Genomic DNA, 16,229 nt, shown 5'->3' with positions numbered 1-16,229 from the left:
AATGTGCACTCATCTTTTTTTAAATTTAGTTGGCAAAGAAGGTGAACCAAAAATTAACACCTACACAAAAAGAAAACAACGACGAATAACAGTCCTGTAAGGCTTGAAGCAATACACAGAAACAATCTCCCACAAAACACATACCTATATATAGGACTCTAAATCAGAGGCAACTAAAAACACCTGCCTCCAATTGAGAGTCCAACACCCAATTACCTAGACATAGAACTACTAAACTAGAGAGAACATAGAACATAACCCAAAACCCGGAAATAATAAATCAAACACCCTTCTAAACAAACCACCACCCCGAACCACATAAAACAAGTACCCTCTGCCACGTCCTGACCAAACTACAATACAAATAACCCCTATTACTGGTCAGGACGTGACAATAGCAAGTAAAACACTGGAATGGTAGATTTGTAGTGGAAGAAAGTGCAAAGTAGAAATAGAAATAATGGGGTGCAAAGGAGCAAAATAAATAAATTAATGAATGAATACAGTAGGGGAAGAGGTAGTTGTTGGGCTAAAAGTATAGATGGGCTATGTACAGGTGCAGTGATCTGTGAGCTGTTCTGACAGCTGGTGCTTAAAGCTAGTGAGGGAGATAAGTGTTTCGAGTTTCAGAGATTTTTGTAGTTCGTTCCAGTCATTGGCAGCAGAGAACTGGAAGGAGAGACGGCCAAAGGAGGAATTGGCTTTGGGGGTGACCAGAGAGATATACCTGCTGGAGCGCGTGCTACAGGTGGGTGCTGCTATGGTGACCAGTGAGCTGAGATAAGGGGGGACTTTACCTAGCAGGGTCTTTTAGATGACCTGGAACCAGTGGGTTTGGCGACGAGTATGAAGCGAGGGCCAGCCAACGAGAGCGTACAGGTCGCAGTAGTGGGTAGTATATGGGGCTTTGGTGACAAAACGGATGGCACTGTGATAGACTGCATCCAGTTTATTGAGTAGGGTATAGGGTATTGGAGGCTATTTTGTAAATGACATCGCCGAAGTCGAGGATCGGTAGGATGGTCAGTTTTACGAGGGTATGTTTGGCAGCATGAGTGAAGGATGCTTTGTTGCGAAATAGGAAGCCAATTCTAGATTTAACTTTGGATTGGAGATGTTTGATGTGAGTCTGGAAGAAGAGATCTTACAGTCTAACCAGACACCTAGGTATTTGTAGTTGTCCACATATTCTAAATCAGAAACGTCCAGAGTAGTGATGCTGGACGGGCGGGCAGGTGCGGGCAGCGATCGGTTGAAGAGCATGCATTTAGTTTTACTTGTATTTAAGAGCAGTTGGAGGCCACGGAAGGAGAGTTGTATGGCATTGAAGCTCGTCTGGAGGGTTGTTAACACAGTGTCCAAAGAAGGGCCAGAAGTATACAGAATGGTGTACACAAGATAATAAATATGATGAATATACACAAGATAAACTAAGAAAATGTACAGCAGTAGATATATTAGAGTGAACTATGTCAAGAATAAATAAAGTGCGGTGTGTATAGGGCAGTGGTGGTCACGAAATTTCGTCAGCTGGTGAATGTCAAGCAAACTGTAACTGACCGTTAATTAACTGTTAAAGGAATTTTATATCTTGATGATAATAATCAATAATCAATTCGCCTTGACTAATGCCCAAGGTTTGTAAGACAATGGGTTAAATAATTAGGCAAGGTTTCTGTAGCTTTATTCAGAGAACGTTCTAAGGTCAGGATAACAAAACAGTCATTATATAGTTCTTGCTTACTTACGCACATGCATTTACACACAAACTGTTGGTGACCTGCATCCCCCATTCCCACACTTTATCACTACCTAGCTCAGCCTGTTCCTTTCCCTCAAGGTTAGGAACCCTTTGAAGTTTTACTCCCTTTACCATCTGTCCCCTGCTCTCTACACTAATTACATACACACATTTCTTTCCCTCTCCAGTGGTTCCTGGACTTTCTGGAACTAATCAGACCAATCGATCACTACATTGATCCTTACATTGATTATTCATTAACCATGCTGTATGACTAATAATTCATCATGGTTTATTGATTCATTTACCTCTATATAGATAATTATCTTATCATTAACATAAGCACATTTAGCATCTCGTGTCTTCCAAGCATAGACTACAAGCCACTGATGCAGACCTTTAGAACATCTACATTTAAAAAGTACAATAAATCCATGTAATATAGCCTATACCTTGACAATAAAACCATTATTTATTTTAGACAGGTCTAAAGAAACATAATATAAAGAAAATGTAGTCTATTTCAAGCTATATGTTTTGATTTTTAATAGATTCTAAGGCTGCATGACATGACTTTAATGATGATTTGAAAAAAGTTGCATGAAAGGCATGAGCACTGCTTTGTTTTTTGTGTAGACTCTACACACTTCATCAGTCTCTCATTCACAATTTGACAAGCACTTGATAATGCCTGGAATTTCCCAGCGGCATCCCCTTTGTGTGGCCGTAAATTCCCCCCCCCCCCAAAAAAAAAATCCATGCCTTTTGCCGGCCAGTGACTGTTGTGCCCTTGGGCTGAATATAATAGCAATAATTCCCTTGTCCTTGCGTGCTGCTTGCTCCGAAGCACCTCTCACTCACATGGCTCTCCGTCACATGATAGGGTTTTTCTCACAGGCTGCAAATGAAAACAGACACATCGGGGACGCAACTGCACACGTCCTTATCCAATTTCTAGGCGCATATTGAAGATATTGGAAGAACTGTCCATATTTACTTTTCGTCAGCCAACAAGATGAGTAGGCCTAACGAACAGCAAAAGCACTAGCCCATGTTGACCTATTCTGTGCTATAAATAAATATTCCAAACATAGTCTGGGACAGTCGTGGGATGTGATAGATCTCAAATTAATACAACCACTAGCATCAAAAAAACTTTTTTACGCAATGAGGCTGAAGCAACAGATCTGAACGTTTAGCTTAAAATGTTGATAAACAATTACGCCTCAATCACACCGACAGCTTCATTGCATTTTGGTACACCAGAAGTACATTCATTTCCAATGAAACGCCGCATTTGCCTTGCAGCATTGCGTTGGCAGAGGCAGTTGCAGTGCGTTCGGTGTGGTGCATACGTTGGATTTATCGAACGTATGCGTCAAACTGTACGCGTAGACGGCTTGACAGAAATGGTAGCAGAAGGTGAATGTTGAACTTTTGTTGCACACATATCCAGATGATGCTGCGTACTATTTTGCGCAATGATGCTGTCGGTGTGATCAAGGCAGTTAGGCTGTTTCTTCACATTATAAGAGCAACAACGTGCACACGGCAGTAGGCTATAAGCGCCTATGTTCCATTAGCGGGAAAACACCATTATCAAAAGTGACCGCAAAAGCGATTGTGCATGTAATGCTTTTATTATGAAGGTGCATTTTTATGGTGAAAGTCATCTTCCCCAAACCTCAAACTCGTGTTGTGTACGTGCGCCAGTTAATCTCTAGACCCGTTGTACAATCAAATCACATCAAATGTTTTTGGTCACATACACGTGTTTAGCAGATGTTATTGCGGTGTGTAGCGAAATGCTTGTGCTTCTAGTTCCGACAGTGCAGCAATATCTAACAAGTAACATCTAACAATTTCACAACAAATACCTAATACACACAAATCAAAGTAAAGGAATGGAATTAAGAATATATAAGTATGTGGATGGGCAAACTCAGATACAGTAGATAGTATAGATAACAGTGTATACATATGAGATGAGTAATGCAAGATATGTAAACATGATTAAAGTGACATTAAAGTGACTAGTGTTTCATTTATTAAAGTGGCCAATGATTTCAAGTCTGTGTATATAGGCAGCAGCCTCTCTGTGTTAGTGATGGCTGTTTAACATTCTTGAGATAGAATGCGTTGTGCAGACCGCACCACCCTCTGGAGAGCTCTGCGGTTGAGGGCGGTGCAGTTGCCATACCAAGCGGTGATACAGCCCGACAGGATGCTCTCAATTGTGCATCTGTAAAAGTTCTGGTGACAAGCCACAGTTTAGGTGACAAGCCACATTTCTTCAGCCTCCTGAGGTTGAAGAGGCGCTGTTGCGTCTTCTTCACCACACTGTCTGTGTGGGTGGACCATTTCAGTTTGTTAGTGATGTGTACACCGAGGAACTTAAAACTTTCCACCCTCTCCACTGCTGGCCCTTCGATGTGGATAGGGGGGCTGCTCCCTCTGCTGTTTCCTGAAGTCCATGATCATCTCCTTTGTTTGTTGACGTTGAGTGAGAGGTTGTTTTCCTGACACCACACTCCGAGTGCCCTCACCTCCTCCCTGTAGGCTGTCTCGTCGCTGTTGATGATCAAGCCTACTACTGTTGTGTCGTCTGCAAACATGATGATTGAGTTGGATGCATGCATGGCCACGCTGTCATGGGTGAACAGGGAGTATAGTAGGGGGCTGAGAACGCACCCTTGTGTGGCCCCAGTGTTGAGGATCAGTGAAGTGGAGATGTTGTTTCCTACCTTCACCACCTGGGGGCAGCCCGTCAGGAAGTCCAGGACCCAGTTGCACAGGGAGGGGTTCAGACCCAGGGCCCATAGCTTAGTGATGAGCTTGGAGGGCACTATGTGTTAAAGACTGAGCTGTAGTCGATGAACCCCATCCCTCAGCCACACACCCCTAAGTATTTATTTCATCAGTAAAGCTAAAACTTAAAATTGTATTCTATACTCCAACATTCAAATGTTTTATATAAGGCAACAGTACAGAATGTCACCTATATAAAATTGATTTAATTTTCTTTTTTTGTCAATGACCTGCAGTACACAAAATACTCTGTAATGTCAAAGTGGAAGAAAAATGTAATTTTTTGTTTAAGATTATTGAAAAATAAAACACTAATATACCTTGATTAAATACACCCCCTGACATTTTAGAAAGACCTTTGGCAGTGATTACAACTGTGAGTCTTGGGTATGTCTCATAAGAGCTTCGCACACCTGTATTGTGCAATATTTTCTCATTATTCTTTTAAAAATTGGAGATCATGGCCAGACAGCAATTTTCAAGTCTTGCCATAGACTTTCAAGCCGATTTAAGTAAAACTGTAACTTGGCCACTCAGGAACATTCACTTGGTAAGCAACTCCAGTGTAGATTTGGCTTTGTGTTTTTTTCCTCAAACAGAAGGCTTTACATTTAGGACAAAAGCGCATTCCTTTGCAATATTTTTTTGTAGTATTACTTTACTGCCTTGGTACATACATATGCATGTTTTGGAATATTCTGTATATTTTTATTCTTCTTTTCACTCTGTCATTTAGGTCATTATTGTTTATTCAATACAATGTTGTTGATCCATTCTCAGTTCTCTCCCATCACAGCCATTGAACTCTAGCTGTTTTAAAATCACCAATGGCCTTATTTTGACAGTAGCAGTTTCCTTCCTGTCCTGCAGCTCAGTTCAGAAGGACCATTGTATCTTTGTGTCTGGGCTGTTTAATACATCATCCACAGCATAATTATACATTCAACGATGCTTAAAGAGATATTCAATGTATTGTTAATGTTACCCATCTACCAATCACTGCCGTTCTTTATTGAAATTCAATACTTGACTGAGGGACCTACAGATGTTGCATGTATGGGGAACAGAGGAAGGTGTAGTCATTAATAAATAATGTCAAAGCCCCTATTATTTCACACAGAGTCCATATCACTTATGTTATTTGTGAAGACAAATTTGACTTCTGAACTAATTTAGGCTTGCCTACACAAAAGGGGGGAATATTTATGCAACGACTATATTCATAAAGTTATTACATTTGTATTAATTGGTAACAATGTGTAGAATTTTCTTTTTAATTTGACCTTATTAAGTATTTTGTGTAGATCAATTACAAAAAATTACAATAAAATCAATTTCAATCCCACTGGGATTTTTTTATTTTTTATTTTAAGGGGGTGTAGACTTTCTACAGGCAGTGTAAATGTGTACTATGGTAGTCAAAAATTTAGCGCAATATAATCTGAAATACAACGAAAAAACTAACTGCAAATGCATCCAACAAGTTTGTAGAGTCATTTCTAAACGATAAAACAGAGGAAAATACCCTCAAATACTGTCGCCTCATATGAAACATTTGATTTCAAATCCAAAATGCTGGAGTATAGAGCCAAATCAAAAGTTTTAGCTTCACTGTCCAAATAAATACATACGGGAGTGTATTTACCAAATCAGTGGCTGGGTGGCGGCTTGTTTATTGTTTGATCAGCAAATTGCCTCTTTAAGTGATATGCTAACTTCTTATTACGTAACAACCCCATGAGTAGATTGGTGTGTGTGTGTGTGTGTGTGTGTGTGTGTGTGTGTGTGTGTGTGTGTGTGTGTGTGTGTGTGTGTGTGTGTGTGTGTGTGTGTGTGTGTGTGTGTGTGTGTGTGTGTGTGTGTGTGCGCACATCCCTGTCTGCCTACGTATGGGTGTGCGTGAGCTAGCATGGTGGGCTATTTGCTAAGAATCCTCTCCCGGTGAATTAATAAGGGTTGATGTGGGATTGCAGGTATGCAGTGTGGGACTGCGGAAGCGGCAGATCAATGGAATCTCAAAGAAGTACACCCCTCCTTATCTCAGGCAACATCCTTCCCCTGGTATCGGGGTCGGCATTCGGAGCATAGCGCTCGCTCAGCTTGTACTGATTCAAGGCTCAAACATGTAGCTCATTAAAACCAAAAAATCTCAAAACATTCATGCTCAAATGGAGTCGCATTATACCAGCCAATTCAGGTAACCAGTACAAACCTATCATCCATAAATAAAACCCCACCATTTTGAAAGCATAATCCTTAGCAGTCCTCAAATACTGTACATAGCTCAACAGCACAGCGTCTACAGTCTAATACAGGATAGGCAACGTTGAAGGGGGTAGGGACCACAAAGAATCATGAGGGGCCACAGTTGCTCGAGGGTCTGAGCATCCCCCCCATGGGGTGTAGAGAAAAATGTTGCCATTTTAAAGAAAGTTTGCTGTAATTCTACACATTTTGCCTTTGGGTGGAGAAGAGATTTAGCAAATGTATAACTATTTCCTGTAATTGTACACATTTTGCCATAGGGTGGATAGAAATGTTTTTAATATGACATCTAATTGAAACTGACTAACAAAATTAATGTGGGCCCTCCAGCCAGTAATTCAAACATGATGGCAAGTTTAGATAGCTGGGTGCTAAACTCATTTAGCAATCTGACAGTGAAAGAAACGGTGAACGCGGTTGGGCTACAATAAGACCCCAAAAACAAAGCGAAGAGCCAAAGACCTGCAGTTCTGTTGGAGCTGAGGTTGTAATTTTCCTCTAGCATTGCTCCACCTAAGAAACAGTCAGGTCCTACCACTTGAATCCAGCACCTTACACACATGACCTCTGATTGGGAGACTCAAATCCACCTAAGGAGCCTGGCCCGCTCCTACGCAGACCCATTCACTGGAAACACCAGCATACTGCTCCAGTACTGTGTATCTTCTCTGGTCCTTTCTGTGGCTGACCCACTTCAATTGTATCCCTCGCTCTCCTTGTACAGCGTAGCGGCTAACTCCTGCTAGACCGCGAATTGTTTGTCTACATGGCAAGTAGACTTCCTCCTATTCTTTCTGAACAACCTGTTTCACTGAGCTGGACTAAAAATAGGGCCGACACAAGGTAAAGTGGAATAGAGCAGGGCAGGAAATGTGTCACAATAAGAGTCTTTCTCTCTCTGAGAACTAACCCTTTATAACCGACGTCTGCTTTCACTCGAAGCAGGGGGGTTATGAAACTATTTGGCCCTCAGGAATTAAAGTCCAATCAATTCCCCATCTCTGGAGCAGCAAAGTTAGAGGCAGCATGGACCAGACACTTAGAGAGCCCATCCGTATTCAGTCAACATAAGTGTGTGTGTCTGAGTGCGTGTGTGAGAATGCTGCCAACCCAGGCCTCTCTGATGCTGCACACATTGTTTTGTCTCCTCATGAGAAAACAAAATCCCCTAAACAAAAGCAGTTAGTGCATATCCTGCCGCTTGGACATGCAAGTAACAAGCAACAATGGACCATGGGACGCTACAGAACATCCCTGGCCATTAACTCTGCATTACCACTGCATTACCACATTACCATTACCATGTAGCCTTCTGAAATCAAGAGACAATATTGAGGCAACATGTGACTTTTCCACACTAGCATTCATTCACATATGGAGAAAGAAAGGTGTTGTTTTAACTACTGTATCATTAGTCATGTTCCTAGAATACTTCTGGTCAACTATTCTATCAAGTAGGAACATTTCTTCTCCAAGAAGAGTCTATTGATGGCTATAGTTTTCTTGGGAATGGAAGTCTTGTTAAAATGATTACTAATGATTGATGTCTTTGCCCTTTAGTGCACTTAATCGGGCCCAACAGAATATCATTTCTTAGTTCAAAAACCCACAACATTTGTCTCTGGTACTATGACAAATAGATTTACCCAGTTTTGGACTTGCGCAATAATTATTGTAAGTGGTATGTTGACATTTCAAAATGTTTCAAATAACAATGGGCTCTATTCAATCTGTAACCGCTGAAGTGTTAGAGATTGGGCATCAGAAATTTAAAGGTAATATCCAATTGAGCCGGCATATGCAGTGATTACTGTGAAGGCAGTCTCTGCTAACGCGGGAACATTGCCTTTAAATTTCAATCAAGCTGTGACGCTGAACTTCCGCGATACAGATTGAATAGAGCCCAATGTTGTCACCTGTCCTTTCTCTCCTAAATCCCTCTGTATTCTTCTGTATCCTTATAAGTTATTCTTGTTTTGAAAAGCATTGTTGTACGGTAGGTCCCACTGTTTTGTCATGCAGTTCACTTAATCTATTATGTAGCATGTTAGACGTACAAGGGTATGATTCATGTATGCAAGTCTTCATTCTGTACTAGGTTCTCTTGTCAACATACGTCAATATTTCAATCTCGCTCAATTTCAGAGCGTTTGGCAACAAACAGAAAATGTCAACAAAAAAATCATGTCTTTCCAGCGATGGGGAGTTTTCTTAAGAATCCAGTGGGATTGTCTCAGGGAGATGAGGTGGACAACATACAGTAGAATGTGTTGCATTGTGGGAAAGCTGGTTATTTGACATGAGCTGTGGTGAGCAGCTACCTGTAAACAAATGTACTTAAACATGGTCCATTGGTGTCTGTGGTGGGGGACTAAGTGTTTTTTGCATTAACACGTGGTAATACGTGGTGGTGAGGATATTTCTCTCTGTCTCTTCCGATCAAATGGTGGCAGAACTGGCGCGTGCACAAGAACACTCCTCAGACCCCCTAGAAAAGGGATTCTCAACAAGGGGGGCCCGGAACCTAGAGGGCCTCAATTAATTGTCCGAGGGGTATTCATGGACAAGCAGGGAAGAACAATGAGATCATTTTTTGGGGTGGAAGAGTACTGTCTGACTGGACAATTACACGAAAACTATAAATATATAGGTCAGAGGCCAGTCAAACTAGACATCAGCAAGTATTAATAGACAGAGTACAAAGCCACAACTTCAACCTACCAGTCTACTAAGTATAAACATTCTTATTGCTTAGCATGTTCTTAATACTGTCCAGGAAGTATAGCTCCACTCACACACTACCCTTAAAACCCATTAATCCCAGCCTTCCAGAGTAACAGACCAGTCCCCTAACTGCCACCCCTTGTGCTACCTACACCGCTACCAACTGGCCTCTTCTCTCCCTCTGTCAAGCTCTCTGTCGGCACAGTCAATGAAACACAGACACCCCCAGAAGTGTGGAGCGAGTGAGCGCTGCCAACCCATGCACGCACACACATACACGCGCACACACACACACACACACACACACACACACACACACACACACACACACACACACACACACACACACACACACACACACACACACACACACACACACACACACACACACACACACACACACACACACACACACACACACACACACACACACACACACTATAAATAGCCCCAGGGTTTACTGGAAACAAAAGCCCTGGCCCACGGCTGCTCTGCAAATAACAATCTGTGTAGCCTTGCTTGAGACAGCAGGAGGGAGAGGCAAAGAGAGAGGAGTGAGTGAGTGAGAGAGATAATAATGAGAGAGAAAAGAGGTGTGTGAACATTTCCCCTTAGATTTGTCCTGTTTTTATTTAATTTTTATGTCAAATTAAGTACCAAACTTCATTTTTAAGTCCATTTTATCATCATTATTTATAAAAAAAAAGATCTGTCTGTGGCATTTTGCAGAGGGCACACTGACTGGACCATGCAAAGACTACTCCCCCCTCCCATTCTCCTTAGTAAGTGGTTCCTTCTGATGTGCACCACGGAGCACAGATATGCTACGTCAGTGGAGGAGGTGAGACAGTGTCGATGGGTGCATGACGCCGCTGTGTGTGTGTAAGAGACAGAGAGAGAGAGAGAGAGAGAGAGAGAGAGAGAGAGGAAGAGAGGGACATAAAGAGAAAGGTGGAGAAGAGACAGTAAAAGACACAGAGGAAGAGAGCTATCTCCCATGGTAGTGATTTATCTCTCCCTCTCAGTGGTCTGCTGGCCATAATTAATCAGCTGGCAGGTGCAGGTGGAGCAGATAGGGGTGCCGATCGAAGAGAGAGCGAGGGAGAGGAAAGAGAGAACGGAGAGAGGGATCGAGAGACAGAGAGGACAGAGGAGAGAGGAGAGAGAAGAAGGGAAGTTAGAGAGGAGAGAGAAGGAGGGAAGTTAGAGAGGAGAGAGAAGGAGGGAAGGAAGAGAGGAGAGAGAAGGAGGGAAGGAAGAGATGAGAGAGAAGGAGGGAAGGAAGAGAGGAGAGAGGAGAGAGAAAGAGGGAAGGAAGAGAGGAGGGCCTGTTAGAAAGGTTGTTAAAAAGAGGTATTAACAGGCTGGCTGTCTCAGGCTGGTATCTGACTGGGACCTGACAGGCAGTATAGGTGTGGGGAGGACTGTCAAGTGCCTGAGGCACTCTCTGTCTAGTCACTAGCTCCAGATGTACTTTGACATTACATTTTTAAAAGGGGGATGATCTTTTATGTTGCCTATCTAACAGCTTAGAGAGAGAGACAGAAAAGTTAGGTAAAGAAAGGAATAATAAAACAAGCATGTGACTAGAATATAGTGTCCTCCATTCTCTCAGGATCTATAGCTACTGCTGCTACTGACGACACTGACGCATAGAAAGTCTGCAGTGGGAACACTATTACCATGCATTATGATCATAGCATTACTATATTTTTTTACCCAATATAGCTATTATATTATCAACTATTACACTAACTGAATTAAACTGCTATACTGTTTTAGCATCCTCTATGTTGATTACACAAGGACAGCTTGTGTGCATCTTTACTGTAGGTAAGTTGCCGCATCCCCCCCACAAGATAACTGCCTTTTATTCAATTCATGTACTTTTATAAATCTCAATGAGGCTGTCAGGGAGCCACCCCTCTGTGATGTCATCCGTCACGCTTCAAACACGCCATGGGTGACACAGGGCAAAGCTAGATTTAATGTCTTGGACACACACACATACAGCACCCCCCTACTGATGAAAAAATATATAAATGCAACATGCAAAAATGTCAAAGATTTTACTGAGTTACAGTTCATAGAAGAAAATCTGTCAATTTAAATAAATACATTAGGCCCTAATCTTTGGATTTCACGACTGGGCAGGGGCGCAGCCATGGGTAGGCGCACCCACTGGGGAGCCAGGCCCAGCCAATCAGAATGAGTTTTTCCCCTATAAAGGGCTTCATTACAGACAGAAATACTTCTTGACATGCCACACCTGTCAGGTGGATGGATTATCTTGGCAAAGGAGAAATGCTCACTAACACGGATATAACTGTCACGGTTGTCGTAAGAACGGGACCAGGGCGCAGTGGATGTTGAGTTCCACATATTTATTCTAGGTTGCAGCAGACTGCTAACCGAATCCTCTGGTCGGATGTTGAGCAGAACACACTTGCACAACATCTCTCTCATCTCTCCCAACTTCCCCATTGCCTCCCTGACGGTCTCTGGTTCTTCAGGGCGAGTGCAGGGAGCAGGCACATGACGTACCGGGCTGGGGAGGTGCACTGGAGATCTGGTGTGTGGAGCCGGCACAGATGGCACCGGACTGATGACCCGATCTTCAGCCCGCCTGCGCTGCAGCCTACTTTTCGCCAACATCATTCTCCGATATCCTTCTTCACATTGCTCCATCGACTCCCAGGCGAGCTCTGGCTCTCTCCTTGGGTCCACCGACCACTTCCCTATCGCCTGCTCCATGTGCTCTGGCTCTTCCCGCGGCTCAGCCGGCCACCCCTTGTGCCCCCCCCAAAGAAATCTTGGGGTTGTCCTTGAGCTTTCTGTGGCCGCGAACCCCGGCGTCGTTGCTGTCCTCCATTATTACCTTCCGTCTGCCGCCAGGGAAGGGTTTCGCATCCACCCATCACTTCTTCTCATGTCCAAAACTCCTTTACCTGGTGGATACACTGCTTGGTCCTCTTTTGGTGGGATATTCTGTCATGGTTGTCGTATGTTGAGTTCCACATATTTATTACAAAGTGAAACTTTAAGCAAAAGCAAATAAATCAATAAACAAACAACGAAACGTGACTACGTGGTGCACATGCACAAACACAAAACAAAATCCCACAAACACAGATGGGAAAAATAGCTACTTAAATATGATCCCCAATTAGAGGCAACGATTACCAGCTGCCTCTAAATGGGAACCAAACCAAAACACCAACATAGAAATGTTAAACTAGAACACCCCCTCGTCACGCCCTAACCTACTACACCATAGAGAAACAAGGGCTCTCTATGGTCAGGGCGTGACAATAGCAAGGATATCAACAAATTTGTGCCCACAATTTGAGATAAATTAGCTTTTTTGTGCATATGGAACATTTCTGGGATCTTTTTTTTCGGCTCATGAAAAATGGGACAAACAGTTGACACGTTGCGTTTATATTTTTGTTCGGGGTGTACATCAATGCACACACACGTTTTTGTTACAGAAGTTTTTACGCAGACACACGCTCACAGCAAATACCACCTCACTTGCAACACTGCTTATCAGACTGGCCTTGAGGCTAAATTAAAGTAGTGCATCGCTCTACGTGCCTCAGACGCTGACACTCGGTCATATTTTGGCAGAGTTATAAGTTACTGCAGTGGTAGCAACTCATTTCCAGAGCTCGTTAACAAACAAACGGGGTCGGACTTCTCCCCTATTTTCTATAGGAAACACATTGTCCAAAAACACCTGTTCCACAAACTTCTCTCAATCAAATAATTATCCTCCAACAACAGCACACTGCGCTCTTTTCTCACCCATCCACCTGAAATCTCTACTCAACTTCAACATTCAGGTGAAAAGAGCCTTCGTTGATGTGCGTTATAGCTCAGTTGCTGAGTATGACAGACACAGTGAGAGTCTCCAGTCTCAGCTGGAGCTGAATTTGCTGTGTAGCATATTGTTCTTACCTCTGTCTCTTCTTCGGTATGGCTTACTCTCAGTAGGACAGGAGTAGTTGAGTCCTGACTCTGCTGTGGAAACTTTCCACTCAAGCTTAGGCAGCACTGTGTGCTGTGTGGTGCTCTCTGACAGTGTGAGCGACTCTAGCTCTCAGCTGCACCGGAGAGGCTAAACAAAAACAGCGTGCTGTGCAGAGAAAGAAGCATGTGATCACAGCCCTCTGTGTCTGTGTGCCTGCTCTCTCTCTCTCTCTCTCTCTCTCTCTCTCTCTCTCTCTCTTGCTCTCTTTCTCTAGTGAACACTCTCTTGAACGCATTCTCTTGAACACACTCCTTTTCTCTGTGCTCTACACTCTGAGCGCTCTCTCTTCTCATATCTCTCAAACTATTTCAGCTCTCTCTCTCACACATAAAAAGGATCAAAACATTTCAAAGGTCCCTGTATGCATGGCACTCAAGGGCTGAAACACACACGCACGGACGCACACACACACACACACCATCTCTCCTCTCTATCTCACTATCAATGCTGTTACACTTTCTCTCAGATCACTCCTCTCGCTCTTTGGGGCTGAGTCTGGTGCGAGGATCTCTCCCCCACTCATGACATTTGAAGCTATGTGAAGCAGTTCTGGCTGCAAGAGTAGAGTTGTATCAGCCAATCAAATACTTCCTCCATACATGAACTTAGGCATGCTCACACATTTCAAGCATATTGTTCAAACACGTACGCAAGCAGGCATGCACACACAAACATGCACACACATGCCTGCCAATCATGTAGTCCCTTCACAGCCAATCTGTGTAAAAATTCCATGTGGATTGGATTTGAGAAACAGGGTCTGTTCTGTTCAAATAGGAGCTGTATAAATCAGATAAGATACTGCTGTCTTCCTTGCCATGGTGGAGAACAGGTTTACAGTCCAGACAAGACCTGTCTACTGCAAGTGGCTCTCAAAGGAAACTAACCTAACCCAGATACAGTGAGGGAAAAAAGTATTTGATCCCCTGCTGATTTTGTACGTTTGCCCACTGACAAAGAAATGATCAGTCTATAATTGTAATGGTAGGTTTATTTGAACAGTGAGAGACAGAATAACAACCAAAAAATCCAGAAAAACGCATGTCAAAAAAATTGATTAGCATTTTAATGAGGGAAATAAGTATTTGACCCCCTCTCAATCAGAAAGAATTCTGGCTCCCAGGTGTCTTTTATACAGCTAACGAGCTGAGATTAGGAGCACACTCTTAAAGGGAGTGCTCCTAATCTCAGCTTGTTACCTGTATAAAAGACACCTGTCCACAGAAGCAATCAATCAATCAGATTCCAAACTCTCCACCATGGCCAAGACCAAAGAGCTCTCCAAGGATGTCAGGGACAAGATTGTAGACCTACACAAGGCTGGAATGGGCTACAAGACCATCGCCAAGCAGCTTGGTGAGAAGGTGACAACAGTTGGTGCGATTATTCGCAAATGGAAGAAACACAAAAGAACTGTCAATCTCCCTCGGCCTGGAGCTCCATGCAAGATCTCACCTCGTGGAGTTGCAATGATCATGAGAACGTTGAGGAATCAGCCCAGAACTACACGGGAGGATCTTGTCAATGATCTCAAGGCAGCTGGGACCATAGTCACCAAGAAAACAATTGGTAACACGCTACGCCGTGAAGGACTGAAATCCTGCAGCGCCCGCAAGGTCCCACTGCTCAAAAAAGCACATATACATGCCCGTCGGAAGTTTGCCAATGAACATCTGAATGATTCAGAGGACAACTGGGTGAAAGTGTTGTGGTCAGATGAGACCAAAATGGAGCTCTTTGGCATCAACTCAACTCGCCGTGTTTGGAGGAGGAGGAATGCTGCCCCAAGAACATCATCCCCACCATCAAACATGGAGGAGGAAACATTATGCTTTGGGGGTGTTTTTCTGCTAAGGGGACAGGACAACTTCACCACATCAAAGGGACAATGGACGGGGCCATGTACCGTCAAATCTTGGGTGAGAACCTCCTTCCCTCAGCCAGGGCATTGAAAATGGGTCGTGGATGGGTATTCCAGCATGACAATGACCCAAAACACATGGCCAAGGCAACAAAGGAGTGGCTCAAGAAGAAGCACATTAAGGTCCTGGAGTGGCCTAGCCAGTCTCCAGACCTTAATCCCATAGAAAATCTGTGGAGGGAGCTGAAGGTTCGAGTTGCCAAACGTCAGCCTTGAAACCTTAATGACTTGGAGAAGATCTGCAAAGAGGAGTGGGACAAAATCCCTCCTGAGATGTGTGCAAACCTGGTGGCCAACTACAAGAAACGTCTGACCTCTGTGATTGCCAACAAGGGTTTTGCCACCAAGTACTAAGTCATGTTTTGCAGAGGGGTCAAATACTTATTTCCCTCATTAAAATGCAAATCGTTTTATAACATTTTTGACATGGGTGTTTCTGGATTGTTTTGTTGTTATTCTGTCTCTCACTATTCAAATAAACCTACCATTAAAATTATAGACTGATCATTTCTTTGTCAGTGGGCAAACGTATAAAATCAGCAGGGGATCAAATACTTTTTTCCCTCACTGTACAGATGAGAGCTGTTAGTGATAGCCACTGACCTGTAGGGTGTTATAGGCTATAGATTTGATCTCCATTTCGATACGTCCTGATTAGGGGTGGCAAGCACTGATTGAAGTTACCTTATTAGTAAGGATGTGTTACCCCTCTATGGAGAGGTGAGACTCCCACGAAC

The 16,229-nt window shown here is 43.2% G+C and overlaps 1 protein-coding gene across 1 annotated transcript in view; it reads right to left on the bottom strand.

Annotated features, from left to right (window-relative positions):
* LOC106606711 (ras guanyl-releasing protein 3) overlaps positions 1 to 14,058 on the bottom strand; it is a 61,685-nt gene extending 47,627 nt beyond the window's left edge. Inside the window, exon 1 of the mRNA XM_014203070.3 lies at positions 13,499 to 14,058. The gene's annotated coding sequence lies outside the window, so the exon portion shown is untranslated. The remainder of the gene's footprint in view (positions 1 to 13,498) is intronic.
* Between the last annotated feature and the right edge of the window lie 2,171 nt (positions 14,059 to 16,229).

This window comes from Salmo salar, chromosome 01 (assembly GCF_965601325.2).
Source record: "Salmo salar chromosome 01, fSalSal1, whole genome shotgun sequence".
Lineage (NCBI taxonomy): Eukaryota > Metazoa > Chordata > Actinopteri > Salmoniformes > Salmonidae > Salmo > Salmo salar.
Note: the sequence above shows the minus strand (reverse complement) of the source record. Positions and strands in the feature narration are given on the sequence as shown.